This window comes from Scyliorhinus canicula, chromosome 21 (genome assembly GCF_902713615.1).
Source record: "Scyliorhinus canicula chromosome 21, sScyCan1.1, whole genome shotgun sequence".
Taxonomy (NCBI): Eukaryota; Metazoa; Chordata; class Chondrichthyes; order Carcharhiniformes; family Scyliorhinidae; genus Scyliorhinus; species Scyliorhinus canicula.
Window position 1 is genome coordinate 45,020,304 of NC_052166.1, and position 18,618 is coordinate 45,038,921.

An 18,618-nucleotide genomic window follows, 5' to 3' on the forward strand; every position below is an offset into this window, starting at 1 on the left:
CCAACAGGCCGCCCCCCCGACCATCCCTGCAGAGTTCCCGCTGGCAGCGACCAAGGGTGAACGGCATCGGCGGGACTCTATCGTATCTGAGCGGCCGTTCGGCCCATCTGGGCCAGAGAATCGGCGGCCCCGCCGATTCCAGCGGCCCGCGGCCGGCGCAAACGGCGCCGATTCTCGGCACCTCGGAGAATTGGGCGCTGCTGTCGGGGCGTCGTGGCGCAGTTGCGGCGATTCTCCGGCCCGGCGCAGGGCTCAGGGAATTGCCCCCAGAATCTACTACGAGTTAAACTACACCTATCAGCTACAATAACCTGTACTTCAGGGTGTCTGGCACTGTGCAAATGGATAAAGACCTTTATCTGGATTTCACTTGGCTGGTTCGAAGAAAGTGGCTCTGTCTCTGCTGCGCTCATCCATCAGGTAGCGATCGTTGGTCTTGAACTTGGCTGGCTGTTCCTGCTACAGTTGGGTTGGCACAGAACGGATCCAAAAGAGACAGAACACATGGCTGCGCTCTTTGGGGCGGTCCTTAACCTTGGACCCAATAGTTTGACAGGGCTCTGATCACTGTCTTTGATTTTGGCCAATAAAGGGACGGGTGCCTTGGTCGCTGGGCGGCTCCTTAGCGGTCATTGACCTTGGCAGTTGGGCTTTCTCAGTAAGGGAGTGGCGCCGATCAGTCTGTGGCTGTACCGGTTGCTGGACTGGAGTTCTATTGTCCTGGGAAAATGGGCCATTGAAATGCAAACGCGTGGGAGTTTCGAGCAGGTCTGGTTACCTGTGTTTCAGATACACATCGCTCTGTATCTGTCTGAGTCCTGGGTTGGCCATAATTCCCATGGTTCTTTGCAAGTGGCCATCTTAGATGGCTACAGGGCATCGGCGTGATGCTATCACTAAGGAGGTAGTGATGGGCAAGCTAATGGGGCTAAAGGTAGACAAGTCTCCTGGCCCTGATGGAATGCATCCCAGAGTGCGAAAAGAGTTGGCTAGGGAAATTGCAAATGCACTAGTGATAATTTACCAAAATTCACTAGACTCTGGGATGGTCCCAGCGGATTGGAAATTAGCAACCGTGACATCACTGTTTAAAAAAGGAGGTAGGCAGAAAGCAGATAATTATAGGCCAGTGAGCTTAACTTCGGCAAAGATGCTGGAATCTATCATCAAGGAAGAAATTAGCGAGGCACCTGGATGGAAATTGTCCCATTGGGCAGACGCAGCGTGGGTTCATAAAGGGCAGGTCGTGCCTAACTAATTTAGTGGAATTTGTTGAGGACATTACCAGTGCAGTAGATAACGGGGAGCCAATGGATGTGGTATATCTGGATTTCCAGAAAGCCTTTGACAAGGTGCCACACAAAAGGTTGCTGCATAAGATAAAGATGCATGGCATTAAGGGTAAAGTAGTAGCATGGATAGAGGATTGGTTAATTAATAGAAAGCAAAGAGTGGGGATTAATGGTTGTTTCTCTGGTTGGCAATCATAGCTAGTGGTGTCCCTCAGGGATCAGTGTTGGGCCCACAATTGTTCACAATTTACATAGATGATTTGGAGTTGGGGACCAAGTGCAATGTGTCCAAGTTTGCAGACGACACTAAGATGAGTGGTCAAGCAAAAAGTGCAGAGGATACCGGAAGTCTGCAGAGGGATTTGGATAGGTTAAGTGAATGGGCTGGGGTCTGGCAGATGGAATACAAAGTTGACAAATGTGAGGTTATCCATTTTTGTAGGAATAACAGCAAAAGTGATTATTATTTAAATGATTAAAATATTAAAACATGCTGCTGTGCAGAGAGACCTGGGTGTGCTATTGCATGAGCCGCACAAAGTTGGTTTACAGGTGCAACAGGTGATTAAGAAGGCAAATGGAATTTTGCCCTTCATTGCTATAGGGATGGAGTTTAAGACTAGGGAGGTTATGCTGCAATTGTATAAGGTGTTAGTGAGGCCACACCTGGAGTATTGTGTTCAGTTTTGGTCTCCTTACCTGAGAAAGGACATACTGGCACTGGAGGGTGTGCAGAAAAGATTCAGTAGGTTAATCCCAGAGCTGAAGGGGTTGGATTATGAGGAGTGGTTGAGTAGACTGGGACTGTACTCGTTGGAATTTAGAAGGATGAGGTGGGATCTCATAGAAACCTATAAAATTATGAAGGGAATAGATAGGATAGATGCGGGCAGGTTGTTTCCACTGGCGGGTGAAAGCAGAACTAGGGGGCAAAGCCTCAAAGTAAGGGGAATTAGATTTAGAACTGAGTTTAGGAGGAACTTCTTCACCCAAAGGGTTGTGAATCTATGGAATTCCTTGCCCAGTGAAGCAGTTGAGGCTCCTTCATTAAATGTTTTTAAGATAGAGATAGATAGTTTTTTGAAGAATAAAGGAATTAAGGGTTATGGTGTTCGGGCAGGAAAGTGGAGCTGACTCCACAAAAGATCAGCCATGATCTCATTGACTGGCGGAGCAGGCTCGAGGGCCCAGATGGCTTACTCCTGCTCCTCGTTCTTATGTTCTTATGTTCTTTGAAAGACTAGCCCCCAAGCGTTGAATTCCAAGACTTAAACTCATGTCTCCCTAACAGGTAACATGGATGTGGCCCCAATGTAAGGCATTATAGTGAGGGCACTCATTAGTCATCCCGTTCAGGAGCTGATGGGTGGCAGCGTCTCGCACCCCTGTGAGGTTAGAAGACAGATCCGTTCAGGGCAGCACGGTGGCCTAGTGGTTAGCACAATCGCCTCACGGCGCTGAGGTCCCAGGTTCGATCCCGGCTTTGGGTCACTGTCCGTGTGGAGTTTGCACGTTCTCCCCGTGTCTGCATGGGTTTCGCCCCCACAACCCAAAAACGTGCAAGCTAGGTGGATTGGCCACGCTAAATTGCCCCTTAATTGGAAAAATGATTGGGTACACTAAATTTATTAAAAAAAAGAAGACAGATCCGTTCAATACACTCAACTGCCCTCACTCTTGGGGGAGTCATGAGGCCTGCTGAGGCTCTTAATGGTTGAAGCGCTTCATTCAGATGGAAGTAGCTATTGTGTGACAGTGGAGGAAGGAAGGCTCATTGGAATAATGCTCACATAGGGGGATGCACATGGTGTGGATGTCCCACATCCTGAGAGGGCTGTGGATCAGGGCATCATCAGGAGTTCTCATCGCTCATGTTGAGGTTCTCTTCCTTTCAGTTTTGATTCGGGAGAATCATGGAGCCAGTCGAGTTGGTAATTCTTTGGATTGCTATCAAGCAGCAGCAGTGACATTGACATGTCACTGCACACGGTCAGGACCAGCGCCCTGCAGAGGAGGCGGAGACAGAGCCTGTTGATCTTCCAGGAGTAGGGCAACAGGTGGTGGAACACACACGCACACAACACACATGCACAACATACATATGCACACACAACACACAAACACACTACATACACATGCACATACAACATACACGCACACAACACACGTGCACACACACACACTCACACTTTAAATCCACACACGCAAATACAGAGATTACAGAGAAGGGGAGGTCAGATTTGGCCAAATTAGAGTTGGTAACGTTTGTCTTGTCCAGCTGCAGATAGGATTCGATGTGGTCTTGCTTTCAGAGTTGAGTCAGTTTAAAGTTGTCGCTCGTGTTTTATTCTTCTCTGAAGAAGCTGCTATGGAACAGAATTCTTCCTTTTTTTAAATCTCTTTCTACTACAGCAATGAAGACACAAGTCAAATTTAGACAACAGATGTCAGTCTTTAGGTGGAGAGTGGGAGAGAGCAGGAGGCTATTTCACTCAGCTTCTACTAATATATTTCCCCAAACTCAAACTTCAAACACACGCCAAAAGCTTGGCTGCTCATGGGTCCTCTCTCCAACTGCCAGCATTTAAAAATAATTGTGTTTTTCAACGATAACGCGAATAGTTCATCCGGAGAGCTGCCTTAGAAAAAAAATAAAATTCTTTTATCGAAGCAATTAACCTTTGAATGGTGCGTTTTATTTTGCAACTGAGTTTGACATAATGTGAGAAATCTTGTTTGAGCATGCGTAGCCAGTGATACTCACAACAACGGAGCATTTAATTTCTCAATCCGGTTCAACAGTATGCCACCCACTTTATTAGCTTCTTAACCTTATGTCCTGCCGGTTATCGGGGAAAAATGTACAAGACTTCAGCAGGAGCTGCCAACAGTATCCCTATCAGTGTGGAGGCCACTGGGTATCCTAGACTCCTTACATCAAGCAATGGACGGGTTTGAATTGTTCTTTGTGTTTGAATGGGAAGCAACTTGCAGTCGTCGACAAATTAATTCACTGTAAAAATGTGTGGAAACGGTTTTGGAATTTGTAATCTCATTATTTCACAGACTGGGCTACAGCGCCAGGAACACAGCAAAGTAAGTGTTGTCTTTGTTGTGTGGGCACACATTGGACTCATGTCTTCTGGTCACTCATTTTGTGTGTATAACCTCAAACCACCAGGCATAATACGATGCAGGATGTGTAGGCCCTGCTGGATGACCTCGAGAGCTTTCATCTGTTTTGTCGCTCACTCTTCCAGACCTGTCAATGTTAAACATATACGTTAATTGCTTCTGGTGCCTGCACAGCGTTAGCAGACCGTGCATCCACCAGACACAAGCAATATGCAAAAAACACCCACGCCTTTTATTCTCCAGCGAATGATCTTTTGAAGAAAAGCAAACCAGGGAAAACTGATTGCCAATTTGTTCTGAGGGTGTGCCCATCAGGCCCGTGTTTATGCATCGAGGCACGCTTGCGAGAATACTTGCTCTGTACTGAACATCTTCAAAACAGTGAGAGTTACCTCCTTGTGTGTTTCAGAAGACCACAGAGAAGAGTGGCCACAGGAACTCTAGCCAGATGGATGCTTCACAACATGGTTAAAGCTGGAGTTGATATCAATGGACGGGATTCTCCGATCTCATCCATGGCGAGAGCCACTCTGAGCCAGAGGGACTGGAGGCTGTTTTCGGTAGAGAGAAGAAGGTTAAGAGGTGACTTAATTGAGGCATACAAGATGATCAGAGGATTAGATAGGGTGTGCAGTGAGAGCCTTTTTCCTCGGATGGTGATGTCTAGCACGAGGGGACATAGCTTTAAATTGAGGGGAGATAGATATAAGACAGATGCCAGAGGTAGGTTCTTTACTCAGAGAGTAGTAAGGGCGTGGAATACCCTGCCTGCAACAGTAGTGGACTCGCCAACATTAAGGGCATTCAAATGGTCATTGGATAGACATATGGATGATAAGGGAATAGTATAGATGGGCTTTAGAGTGGTTTCACAGGTTGGCGCAACATCGAGGGCCGAAGGGCCTGTACTGCACTGTAATGTTCTGTGTAATGTTCTATGTCTATGTTAAGAAAGGAAAATTTGGCATTCCAGCCAAAACTCCATTCACTGCCAGCAGCATTGGAGCATCCCGGCCGTGAAGGAGGACGAAGGATTTTGGCCAATGTGTTCAAACCTCGGGCTGGATTTTCCCTGTCGCCGGCACTGAAATCGCATTTAGTGACGGGCCGGAGAATCCAAACTCCCCTCAGAATCAGGGGCAGTGTCTGCGATGCTGCGTCCCCTCCAAAGCGGTGTACTCTGTGAATACGCCGCGTCACGTATCCACAGCCTCAGGCCATTGCCTGAAGCCCGCCCCCCGATGCTCCGCCCCCGACCGGCCGAGTTCCTGATGACGTGTGTCTCTCATGGTCTCACCTGTCAGGGCCTCAGCGTGGCGGCTGCGGTTTAGCTCCGTTGGCTGGACAGCTGGTTTGTGATGCAGAGCGAGGCCAGCAGCGCGGGTTCAATTCCCGTACCGGCTGAGGTTACTCATGAAGACCCTGCCTTCTCAAGCTTGCCCCTCGCCTGAGGTGTAATGATCCTCGGGTTAAATCGCCACCAATCAGCTCTCTCCCTCAAAGGGGAAAGCAGCATATGGTCATAAAATCATACAGTACAGATGAGGCCCTTCGATCCATCAAGCCTGTACTGACAAAAAAAAACTACTCTAATCCCACATCCCAGCACTTCAAGTGCTCATCTGGGCGGTAGTAAGTTTCAAGGTAGTAAGACAAGGCTGGATGGCCTCTCCCTTAATGGCAGGAGTATTAAAGTTAAAATGGATGTGTTAAGGGTGATGATTGACATGTGTAATTATGATATAATAGCTATCAGAAATTTGATGAGCAGGATTGGCAGCTCAACATCCTGGGATATAAAATTTTCAGGCAAGACAAAGGAGGGGGTAGAGGAGGAGGCATTGCATTATTAGGTTAGGAGGCAGTTAATGTGTTAAGGAGAGATGATATGAGCAGCACGGTAGCATAGTGGTTAGCACTATGACTTCACAGCGCCAGGGTCCCAGGTTCGATTCCCGATTTTTGATCTTTTGAAGAAGAGCAAACCAGGCAAAGCTGATTGTCTGGCTGTGCGGAGTCTGCACGTTCTCCCCGTGTCTGCGTGGGTTTCCTCCGGGTGCTCCGGTTTCCTCCCACAGTCCAAAGATGTGCAGGTTAGGTGGATTGCCCTTAGGTTAGATGGGGTTGCAGGGTTACGGGGATAGGGTGGAGATGTGGGGTGCTCTTTTCAAGAGCCCATGCAGACTCAATGGGCTGAATGGCCTCCTTCTGCACTGTGAATTCTATGATTCTATGATTCCATATATCTTGGAGGGGGCATCAAATGAAGATTTGTGGGTAGAACTTAGGAATAACAAAGGGACAGCTATGTTGCTAGGTGTTTATTATAGACCCCAGATAGTCAGCGGGAAATTGAGGAGCAAATATGTGTGCAATATTTGGGGTGCAAAAATAATAAGAGGGTAATTATTTTTTTTTTAAAATAATTTTTATTGAAAGAGTTTTTCCATACAGACATTTACCCCTACTAATTTTTAAATTATTTACAACACAATCCCTCTAGGCAAATATCCCTCCCTCGCCCGCCCTCTCGCGCGCACCATTCCTCCCCCCCACCCCCCCCCCAAGCAACAACTTAACAAACAAGGCGGCCTACAGTTTCAGACATGAGCAGCGAGCAGACTTGCCCGCGTTACAGTCGTGCATGTCCCCCCACGACCATTGCTGCCCCCCCCTCCCCTCCCCCCCCTCCCCCCCCTCCCCCCTCCCCTCCCCCCCCCTCCCCCCCCCCCCCCCCCCCGGGTTGCTGCTACCACGACCCCGAACGCCTATCTCTGATTAAGAGGGTAATTATATTAGGTGATTTCAACTTTTCTAAAATTAATTGGGATAGCCATCATGTTAGGGGCTTAGATGGAGTAGAGTTGTGTACAGGAGAACTTTTTAGCTCAATATGTAGAAGATCCAACAATGGGTGGTACATTGCTGGCCCTAATTCTGGGGAATGAAGCCAGATAGGTGGTTGATGTTTTAGTGGGGGAGCATTTTAATGATAGCGAACACAACATTTAATTCAAATTTGTTATCGACAAAGAAATAGACAAGTTGCAAAAAAATGTTTACATAGAATCAACAGTGCAGAAGAAGGCTATTCGGCCCATCGAGTCTGCACCGGGCATTTGGAAAGAGCACCCTACTTAAGCCCACACCTCCCCCTACCCCCGTAACCCTGTAAACGCACCTCACCTTTTTGACACTAAGAGACAATTTAGCAAGGCCAATCCACCTAACCTGCACATCTTTGGACGGTGGGCAGAAACTGGAGCGTCCGGATGAAGCCCACGCAGATACGGGGAGGATGTGTAAACTCCACAAAGACTGTCACCCGAGGCTGGAATTGAACCCATGGCCCTGGCGCTGTGAGGCAGCAGAGACCACCATTGTGCTACCGTTTGGATTGGGAAGAGAGTAGATTTTAACAAAATAAGACGTGAATCTGGCCAAGGTAGACTGGAAAGAGTTACTAGTGGGGAAACCTACAGAAGAGCAGTGGGGAGCGTTCAAAGATGAAATAAGGAGGGTACAGGCCCAATATGTTCCTCCTAGGGTAATATGAAGGTGTAACAAACCCATAAAACCATGGGTGACCAGAGACATTCAGGATATGATGAGAAGGAAAAGAGAGGCTTTTAACAAGTATAAGGGGAGCAAGTCTGCAGAGACATTAGTGTGTACAGAAAGTGCAGGATGGAGCTTAAGAAATTAATTAGGAGAGAAAAGGGGAGATGTCATGATATGCAGACATGCAGATAATGATATACAGACAGGCACAGACAGGCAGCTAAGGAACACAGAGAACAGGACATGACCAATGAGCAGGCAGGACACTCAGGGGTGGTATCTCACTATAAAAGGCACGAGGCACTCACATTCCGCCTCTTTCCACTGATGAACATCTACAGAGTGAGTCAGGGTGTATGTACAATATCACACCTCCAGCACGTAGCTAAGAGCTAGTCTGGTTCAGTCAGACAGAGTAACCACACAAAGGGTAGGGCCCATTAGGCACCAAGATATAAATCTGTGGGTGGAGCCAGAGGACATTGGTAGGGTGTTGAACAAGTATTTCATATCTGTCTTCACCCAAGAGAATGAGGAGCTTGGGGAGAGTGGTTGTGAGATTATTGTCATAGGGAGTGACAAGGTATTGGAGGAATTGGCAGGTTTAAAAGTGGACAGATCTCCACATCTGGAAGAATTGTGTCCCAGGCTGCTATGGGAGGAGGGAGGACATTGCAGGGCTCTGACCCAAATTTTTAATTCCACTCTGGCTACGGAGGAGGTGCCAGAAGACTGGAGGACAGCTAATGTGGTCCCACTATTTAAGAAAGGTTGTAGAGACAAGCTGGGAACTACAGACAAGTGAATCTCAAGTCTGTGGTTGGGAAGGTCCTTTAAAATGTACCTAGATGAGTACTTGGCACGGCATAACATTCAGGGTTATGGCGTAATGCTGGTAAGTGGGATTAGATGAGCAGGTCAGGGCCTTTCTTGCGTTGGTGCAGACTCGATGGGCCGAAGGGCCTCTTCTGCACTGTAGTATTCTGTGATTCTGTGATCCAAGTACTTTAAAAAAAATAAATTTAGAGTACCCAATTATTTTTTCCAATTAAGGGGCAATTTAGCGTGGCCAATTCACCTAACCTGCACATCTTTGGGTTGTGGGGGCGAAACCCACGCAGACACGGGGAGAATGTAGCAAACTCCACACGGACAGTGACCCAGGGCCGGGATTCAAACCCGGGTCCTCAGCGCCGTAGGCAGCAATGCTAACCACTGTGCCACCGTGCTGCCCTGATCCAAGTACTTTTTAAAGATTGTGAGGTTTCCTGCCTCAACTACCCTCCCAGACAATGCATTCCAGGTTCCAACCACCCTCTGGGTGAAATGTTTTTTCCTCAAATCCCCTCTAAACCTCCTGCCTTTCACCTTAAAATGATGCCCCCTTGTTATTGACCCTTCAACTAAGGGGAACAACTGCCTTCTATCCACCATATCCATGCCCCTCATAATCTTATACACCTCAAGCAGGTCTCCTCTCAGCCTTCCCTGCTCCAAAGAAAACAACCCGAGCTTATCCAGTCTCTCTTCATAGCTATCTGGGACTATGGCAACTGAATTTTATCAGGTTAGGGGCCCAAGGGTTTTGCAACAATGGGCTGGATGTTTTACAATCTATGCTCAAGGAGCACTTATTTTGAGGTGACTAATTTATTTCAACAAATTCAATGCCTAGTGTTTCAGCGATGTCTAATTGTCAGAAAGTTGTCAGCTACTTCAGGAATGTGTCAATCTTCACTGTCGCTGGGTCAAAATCCTGGAACTCCCTCCCTAACAGCATTGTGGGTGTACCTATACCCCAGGGACTGCAGCGGTTCACGAAAGCAGCTCACCACCAAGGGGCCAAGGGCAACCAGGGACAGACAGTAAATGTTGGCCTAGCCAGTGATGCCCAAACCCTGTAAAACTGATTTTTTTGAAAAGAATCTGTACCACCATACTGACATCACCTAATTCGCACTTTGATATCTCTCTGTAAGTGTCATTGGCTGTGGTTTCTGAGGCACTGAGCGGCCTCTTTAACTTCAAAGTTATACATGTACACAAAGGCATCTGCGTGGCATTGCCCTCATGAGTGATGCAGACTACATGGCAGCAAATGGTTGCTTTGTGAAAAACAGCTAAATGCTAACAGCAAAATGTCAATAGCAGAAGGCAGGCACGGATGAACTCCCCAAATGAGCCGATTTCAATACTGACCGACAATGAATGTCTGACTTAAAAGTGGCTGTTGTAAGCCTTCAGCAAACTAGCTGAGGTATTTCAGGATACAGTGAATTTTTTTTCTATTCTACTCTGAGGTATTCATTCCATACAGGAGAGAGATATAATAGCACACATACAGCTCAACATGCACTTCAGTTATTGATTGGGTTGTTTCTTTTTTCCCCTCCTTGATTCCAATACACATTGGATTCACTTGTTCCTCTTTTGTTACTGACGTTTCTATTCAACCCGCCCAGATCAGCCAAGAAGCATGGTTCGTGGGCTTTAGAAGCTGGAGGAACTCTTCCCCCTTCCAGCCATTATAATCAGCACACTGCAGCAGTACAATGACAAGACCTCCCAGTGCTTGCAGCTGTGGATGACTCTGAATGCACCGGACTCTCTTGGAAATACTACTGAGCTCCTGTACTTGGGCCACTCGTTCCGATTCATCTGTCAGTCATCCGCAAAGGAAAGAGGCACTGCCGGCTGAGAAACAGACTTTTCTTAAGCCTCTGTGGGTGAATGGGAAGAAATTCCCATTGTCCCTGTCATTTTTAATAGACTTAGTCTGGTCTTTTGTAAACAAAGTCTTTGTAAGCAAACAATAGCACTAGTGAATGAACAAGGATGTACACGTCTGTGGAATGAGGATACTTCACCATTCATTCATCATTCTGAGGAGAAAAGCAGCAGAGGAAGAAGAGATTCCATTTTATAACATGGGGTAAACCAGTTACAATACACACACAGGTGGTTCTGGTTTCAAATAAATAGGAAGTCTGATAACCATTCACATTAAATCTGTCAGCAATCGGGGAGTAATATTTTATGGACGGAAGCTCACCCAGCCGATATTTTTCAATGAGTTGAGCATGAGGACAAATGAACCATAGATGTCTCCTATTTAAACGTTGGAACTATTCTATCGCAACCATTTTTGATTTCTTAAAAAAAACTGGGCTTACATTTGGAATTAGTCAGGTGCTAATTACATCGCGTGGAATTTTACCCTGCTGCTGTGGTGGGGGCGGGGCTGTAAAATTCAGCGAGCCAGTCAAAATCCATTGACTTTGGGGGGAATGGAAGATCCTGCTGGCAGGGATGGGGGTGGCCGTAAAATTCTAGCCATTGTTTTTATTTAACTAATAATTTAAAATAATTGGTTTGCTCCTTGTTCTGTCCACTCTGGCGGTGCTGCCTCCAGTTCCAGTTGGGAGGATGGTGTTGCGTTCTGTGATATAACCATTGTAATGATGTGCACAGGACATCTAGCTGTTGAACTAAAAAGATGATTTAATAACGAACACAGGGAAAGATAACACACAGACTATTATATTGACCACGGCTACTAAATGAATTCAGCAAATCCTCGTGGAGCTACTCTAAGTGCGGCTGTCCTCTCATACGTCTTACTACCAACTGGCGGGTATCTCAAGTCATGTGCTAGATGTCTGATGTCACCAGCTGGTTGGAGGTTGCATTGCTAACTATATGCAGAACTGTGTACAGGCATATCACCACATCCCCCTTCCTTTTGAGTTGTGAACATTTATATTCAAATATCATTGTGTCTTACAAAACATGATCTTCAGTATCATTTTACACATGCCATGTACACAGATTTCACTGTGCTTCACACAACCAGATATGCCTGATGAACGTGCCCCTGGTGCACAGCTTATTTGACCTTCACGATGACATCGCCCCGTTGGTCTTCTGAACTTTTATCGGCTGCTCGATGTCGCTTTAACCTCTGGAAGTCCGGTTTTCTGGCAGGTCTTTTTTGTCTTACCACCTTGTTTAGCCTTTGACGCGACGCATCCTGAAGGCCTGTTTTCTTGCTGGCTTTCTCTGCGTCACCATGTTTTCAGTTTTCTAACGCGATGCTTCTTGCTGCATCGTTGTGTGCTTTCTGGCCTGTTGGCCACATTGCCGATGCCTTCTTCAGTATCGCAGGCGCGACCCACGGTATCTTCCACTCTCCTTCTCGTCATCTTCCTTTTTATGGGAGGGATCCTGTGACTGCGCCATGGGACTAGTTGCTTGCGGATGGTCTGCTGCGCAGGCTGACCATGGCTCTTCTGCCACCATAGCTGCTTTCAGAGCCTTAGCTGGACCGGTGAGTTTTGGTTGGTCCATGGTCGTGTCCACATACTGAGTTGCATGCCCATCACCTGGTGAAACCTTCAGCGTCGGTATACTTATGGAGGGTAGTGCGGTCACGGTCAAGTCTGCACCTTCAGGAGCAGTCTGCAAACCTTGGCACTCTGGTGTCTGGGCTGGATCCATGTCCCCGACTTTGGGCGCTGCTCTTTCATGTTGTATTGGAGCTCCAATTGGTGGCTGATCATCACTTGATGTGATGATGTATGGGTTATCTTTTGCTGAAGAGCCAATTAATGGCTCATCTGATAGGATGATGTATGTATCATCCGTCATTGTAGAACTGCACACAGCTACATGCATCTGCTTTTCCAGAACGTCTTTTGGCAGAGTGGCCTCGAGTCTTGGGGAGTCAGGAACTGGAACCATTTTGTGGGCCTGAGATGATTCGCTGTAGGCCTCTGGAGCCAGTTTCTCCAGAATGGGGGATGATTTATTCAGTTATCAGTCTGTTCATAGCTGATTTGCTCTCATCTGATGTGCCTGCTACTGAATCTCACTTTCAGCCTCTGCATACGCCATCTTAGAGCTTTCACATTTATCGTTGTCCTGCGCAGACTGCGAGTCCCTTGTGATCACCTCGTCACTCCCGCCTAATTACCTGACTAGCATTTCATAGTCGTCTCCTTCTGGCTCATCATCTGAGCCTTCACTTTCCTCATCGTAATCATGGTCATCGTAATCTTCATCGTCGTAATGATCATCATTGTAGTCAGCATGCTCGTAGTCATCATCATCATCTGCAATAGCGTCTTCTGTGAAGTACAACACTGCTCGTGGGATTATGTGTTCATTTAAGAAACGATCGATTTCCAAGACAGCAGTGAGTTTTTGCCGCAGAACCCTCCATGCTCCGCAACTTCAGGAGGACTGAAGAAGTTGAAGAAAGAATCATTTGGTCCAGTTTTTGTAACTGTTTTGCCAGTGAGCCAGCTCTTTTGGGTCTGCTCTGTTTTAATGGTTTTCAATATGATGGTTTTTTTCTACCTTCCAGTCGATTTGGCACCCCGTGCAGCCTGTGATTGCTAATATGAAAATGTCTGATCCATGAGGCTGTGACTCCCAGCTGGTACGTTTTTGCAAGCCCCTCATTTGTAAAGTACTCATTTGGTTCAAACCTGAACTCTAGAGTAAAGCTCATTGGCTGTCCCGGATCTGGGAATTTTATGGCTCTTATAGATGCTGCAGGATAGGCTCATCATGCTCCTGTGTCATGTCACTGAGCAAATCCTCATTTTTGAAGACCACTAACCAGAACTTTGGAGTTCCCTTTGGATTCTTCATCCCTCCCTCTGGTTGATCTTCCTCCACTTTGACTTTTGCTTGTATCTCATTGAATAACTGCACCACTGTATCCTGTTGCGAGTCGCAATGATCTTCTCTAACCTCGCTGTCTGGAATGTACAGCCGCTCAACGAGGTTCAGGGCCTCACATGCATCAGCTCTTATGATGGACTTGAGTTTCGTGTCCACAATGGAAAATGGTATTGTGTGACTTTGGTTGTGTACCGGTGTTTTGAGTTCTGCAAAAAGTAAAAGGCGATTCACTTACTTTCTGGGGGCGAGCAGGGACCCAGGGAGCTTCACGCAGCTTTGGCTGCAGATACACACATCCGCACTTCCAGTTCCGAGTCCGCGCAAGCGCATGGTGGCGGCCTCCAGCGGTCGTGCCGAGCGCCATGGCGGACTCGGACCGTGAACCAACACGAACAAACTATGCCCCCCCCCCCAATCGGTCACGCACCACTGCATTGGACCGGCTCGATCGCTGCCCCGGCTGCCCACAGTTCCACGGGAACTTGGCTGGTTGGGAGTGGAGTATCGCTGGGAGGGCCTCTGGCAATGGCCCCTCAGTCGCGTGGCGTAATTTGTGGATGCACGATTCTCCGGGGCCCGGAGAATCGCAGGAGTGGCGTTGGGCCTGATTCGGTCAGGAACATTGATTCTCTGCCCCCGTGCCAAATGCAATTTCTGTGCGGGGCTGTGGAGAATCCATGTTTTTTTTATTGAACTGCTTCACAGTGCTGATGGTGCTGGCATCGTCTTCCAAAATGGCACCAAAATGTTTCAAGTTGAGCGTACTAATCTGCTGTGCAGCCAGCTCACTTGCATGGCAGATCTGGATAGCATTTTCTAATTTCAGGTTTTCTTCCTGTAACAATCTCTCACGGAGTTTATCATTCGATATTCCAAACACTATTTAGTCATGGGTCATCGAAATGAAAAATGAAAATCACTTATTGTCACAAGTAGCCTTCAAATTAAGTTACTGTGAAAAGCCCCTAGTCACCACATTCCGGCACCTGTTTGGGGAGGCTGGTACGGAAATTGAACCGTGCTGCTGGCCTGCCTCGGTCTGCTTTCAAAGCCAATGATTTAGCCCTGTGCTAAACCAGCCCTGAATTCGATGAATTCAGATTACTGAAATTGCACGACTGCGCCTTCAATGCAAGTCAGTTACAAAGCTATCGAAAGATTCACCGCTTTTTGGGTACCTGTACGAAATATGTAACATTCAAACGTTTCGTTTTTTCTTTAGAGAGCAATGCCGATCAAAGTACTTTAATACCTCATTGTAGCTATTGCTTTCTTCCTTGCTGTGGAATGCGAAGGTATTGTATATTTCTATTGCTTGAGGACCTGTTACCATGAGCAGCAACGCAATATGCCTCACATCAGGCTGTGTCTGCAGGCCAAGGGCTGCAACGTAGAGTCTAAATTGTTGCTTGAAAACATGCTAATTTCTATCTATGTTACCCGAGACTTAAAGCTGCTGTGGTGTCTTCAAATCTTCCATCTCAAACTTCACCAACTTTTGTTGTGTTGAGTTGCAGATTGTCATAGTTTGTCAGGTCAGTGGAAGAATCTTCTCTTTTCGTTCTTCAGCCTATTTCGCCCCTGTCTTCTCTGTCATTATCTTTAAATGCTCTGCTCTCCTGGTACCATGTTGTGTTCTGTCATATAACCATTGTAATGATATACATAAAACATCTAGTTGTTTAAACAGAAAGATGACTTATTAACAACCACGTGCAAAGATAAGCAACAAATTATTATACAGGCAATGGGTACTAAATGAATTCAGTGAATTCTTCTGGAGTTACACTAAGTGCGACTGTCCTCTCATACGTCTTACTACCAATGGGGGGGGGGGGGCGGGGGGTTACCTCAAGTACATGATAGATGTCTGGCACCACCAGCTGGTTGGAGGTCGCATTGCTAACTCTATACAGAACAGTGTACAGGCATATCACCACAGATGGGTATGCGGATGATCCATTGCCTCTGCCGATCAGCTGTTGAAGTTAAATATTGACAGAGACAGCTGTCTGCCAGCACCAATTTAACTTTCCAAGTTACGATGTGAGACATTTGGTTTTCTGCCATTGACATCATCACCAAGATGTTACCAACATTGAAGGGACCTGTTGACTAAGGCACCAATATAGAGAATACCTAGGCGAGAAAGTGCCTGTATCTGAACATCTATCTCTGTTAAATCATGTTTTATGTTGTCTCCTAAGATGGGGGCCAATGTGGAGAGTTGAACAATTTGAACTTCTCTGCTGCTTACTTAATTCTTACTGACTATTCTGACAGCAAAGGTTTCTTACAAACTGAAATGTGGACTTTCTTTTCTGTCAAGTTTGGGTTTGAGTAGCCCAAAATTAACAATTAAACTTGATTTTTGCTGAATCTCCTTTTAGAGGAGGTATGCCTGCTGCGTCTGTTCCCAGGAAAATAAAAAAGATCATGTATTGGGCCACATTTTCCAAGCTAGACTACACCACTGGACTGATTTATTTATATAAAAGAAGACACAGAAACATTGCGATGTTTCCAAAATACTAAACAGTCCAATGCTTCAATGAGAATCTAGAAATCGGTCCACAAGGAGTTAATGCAGTCTTTTTTAAGAACTCCCTTCTTACAACTTCCTGGACTGTAACATTCCTTAAGATGCATTCACTAAGCCTTCTGTCTCCTCAGTATACAATCCACAGTCTTTTGGGATAAGATGTTACATAAAGTACAGGAGCTAGCAATACTTAATGAGCTTGGTTGCCTTTGCCGAGCTAAAGACTCGCAGCTAGAACTGCAATATTTATGCTGCAGCATATCGTTGACACAAAACCATTCCAATTGAAGTAATCCAGCAAATAAAATGTTAACAGTCTTCCCACCTTTGTAGACAATAAGATAACAACTTGCTCATCGCGAGGCCTTACATATTTTATGCAGCGGACGGTACTGGCAAATTTTATCCCAACAAAATTCTGCATCCTTTAATATTTTAACCATCTCGCCCAAGCCTTAGATGTGGCTTTATCTTAACAGGCTTGTTCTGGTCAAAAGAATGTTTTCCCTTTCATAGCTAGCCTTGCTGTCTCCTGTCCTCCATTTTGTACTTAACGAAGAAGGATCCTCTGTTTTATAGTTTTGCAAGGGAAACCATGTCAAACTTTTAAAAAAATCTCTATGGACATATATATCCCAATTATTCTGCTCAATGAAACTTAGTGTCAGGCAACTTACACATTGCATGATTAAAATGTTGCTAAAATGTTATGGACAAAACCAATAGACTTTCCAATATGTGTGTTTGCCCAAAAACATGCTGTCCCTAACACAGAAATATTTCTGGGACCACTAAACCCATTTCTTTCCAGTATGTTATTTGTGGTGTGGTATATGAAATTATCTGTTTTCTCAGATCTTTTTAAGCACTTAAAAATAAATATATAACATTCTCTGTTAAAGGCTGGTAACAAACAACAGATGCAATGATTAGAGATGTTTCAAAAATTTGCCAAGTATCAACGACTGTGAGGTTGCGGGAGGATTGGTGGAATATTAAGAATTGTAATCAGGTGGGAAACTTTGCTGCTAAGGTGGAACGTAACGTGCTGTATTGTGTCGCAAATGTATTTAAATGTGGTTCAACCTGAAATGTCTAAGGTGGTTTTTCAAAATCAAGTGAGAAGTGCTTTTGGATTGTTGAGTTTGGATGGCGGCAGTATAGTGCACAGAGCGCAGCAATAATCACTCCATTGTCCAAAAGGAAAGGCAGCATATCACCTCCCAGTTGCCCTGTATTTGAATATAATAGAACTAGAAACTGCTGAACACGTACTGCTGCTGAAACAAGTTTGCGAACCAAGTTTCTGAACCGTGGACAAAACTGTCAAATAAGCAGAACTGCTTTTGATCATGAATTTAATAAGTCTCAAATTCCATCAAGGCCTGCTTGTCTTAGGATAACAGTGGTATAATTGGTAGCTTGACAACTTACAAGTAACTCGGGGCTTAATTTTGCCCTTTTGTGCTTGGGGCAAATCTTACTTTCCTGTTGGCAATGCAGTCCGCCCAGAGGAGAACTGCAAAATGGCATGTGCAGTTTTTTTTCATCCCTTCCACTGGTGCAAGAACTAGCGAGCTAGCTTCAGGGCATATGGGAGGAAGCAGCTGGCAAAAGATTAGGGCTGGGGAGATGCTGCAGTACGGCAATTTCTGCAACTCCCAGGCACCATACACAAACTCTCGGATCAGTGTGTAGACAAGTCCAAGCTGGCAAAGGCCATGTTTACATGCATTGACTATCGTATTCTTTTAGATAGAGGAACAGCAACCTAGCAAATGAGCACAGCTGTAACTTTCAAAGTCAACATTTGAATTGTAGAATCACGGAATCGGATAGCACAAAAGAAGACCATTCAATGTCTGTGCTGCCTCTTGGAAAGAGTTATCCAGTTAATCCAATTTCCTCTGCTCTTTCCCTATAACCCCAGTTTGTACCTTGAAAAACTACCAAAATCCCTCAGGATCTGGAGAACCTCCCCCATCCCCTCCACAGGGTCTGAAATGTACAGGAGCAAATCATCCGCGTATAGCAAGACCCGATGTTCCACCGCCCCGCCCCCGAACCAGTCCCGGCCAGTTCCTCGAGGCTCTCAGCGCCATAGCTAGTGGTTCTATAGCTGGGGCAAATAGTAACGAGAAGAAGGGACACCCCTGCCTCGTTCCCCGGTGAAGCCCGAAGTACCCCGACCTCAGCCGGTTTGTACATTCACTTGCTACAGGCGCCTGGTACAGCAATTTCACCCAGCCAATAAAGCCCTCACCAAACCCGAACCCCCCGAGCGTTTCCCAGAGGTACTCCCACTCCACCCGGTCAAAGGCTTTCTCTGCGTCCATCGCTGTTACCACCTCCGCCTCCCCTCCCTCTGAGGGCATCATAATAATATTCAAAAGTCTCCGG

General features: G+C 46.2%; 1 long non-coding RNA gene across 1 annotated transcript in view; it reads right to left on the bottom strand.

Moving 5' to 3' along the window:
* Positions 1–4,411: 4,411 nt before the first annotated feature.
* The window catches only part of LOC119955824, a 41,920-nt gene continuing 27,713 nt past the window's right edge, over positions 4,412–18,618 (bottom strand). The window contains exon 3 of the long non-coding RNA XR_005458533.1: positions 4,412–4,554. This is a non-coding gene — a long non-coding RNA (uncharacterized LOC119955824). The remainder of the gene's footprint in view (positions 4,555–18,618) is intronic.